Consider the following 1,033-nt stretch of genomic DNA (forward strand, 5'->3'; position numbering starts at 1 on the left):
ATCCTTTAGATACTGACGAAATTTAAATAACATCCCATATCATCTCTCTAATGTCTACATACTTGACTGAATCATCTTGACAAATAAGTCTTACTTTATAAANTCTTCTAGCTCTTGGGGTGACTTTAGCTTGGTTTTTAAGTCTTCTGACATACCCAGTCACAACTCTTTTATGTGATTTACAGTTAAATTAAACATAAAACCATCATTATGAAGAGAAAAGGACCAAGCCTCAAGCTACAAATGCAGAGAAGGTAGGCAATGTTGGGCAGAGAGTTCNCTGTAATATTCCTCAGACTTCTATACTGGGANTGTCAGAGACATCCCACCTAGAGTTGGACACCCTGTTCAGCATTGCAGAGCATTGATTGTATACGAAAGCTTGCGAAAATGGTTATGANNTTTAAGTAAGAATATAGTACCTTGTTCATTCCTCCTCCTTNTGTTTGAGTTTTACATTTTAATATTCTTTACTCCATTCTCATCTTGCAGATGTGGAAACTGAGACTTAGTTCATGGCCGTGTCCTAAGTTTATAAGGAATAGAGGTATAACACTTCCACTAGCAGTGAACAAGTCCTTGTCAGTGGGGTTTTGCCACTCTGCTCTTCTCCTCCCTCCATGAAAGTTCTTTCTAAGGAAATTAATCACTTGTTTAGCTTGATGTGTTTTAAGAATGTCTGCTTAGCCACCTCNCCCATCCTACTTCACTCCAGCTTGGTCTGCAAATTTGACTTAAGTCACTTATTTCACTCTGAATATTTTTCTTCATTTATTCTATTACATTCTCCTCAGACAAGTGTTTTCATCCCTGTAGGATTATCTTATGCCATAAAATTATCTACCTTTGACCAGACTATAATGCCTCAGAGACAAAATATGGGCTATGGCCACTCTTGTTTCCTCATAGCTTACTGACTAAACAAATGACTGAAGTGGCTCTATTTTAAAACACATTAAATGTAATTTCCAATTTCTGAATGCCTCACTGCAGTACATCCAAACTTTTGTCGTTATTTTTATATTAGAATTCT

Source organism: Mus caroli, chromosome 9 (assembly GCF_900094665.2).
Source record: "Mus caroli chromosome 9, CAROLI_EIJ_v1.1, whole genome shotgun sequence".
NCBI classification, from domain to species: Eukaryota; Metazoa; Chordata; class Mammalia; order Rodentia; family Muridae; genus Mus; species Mus caroli.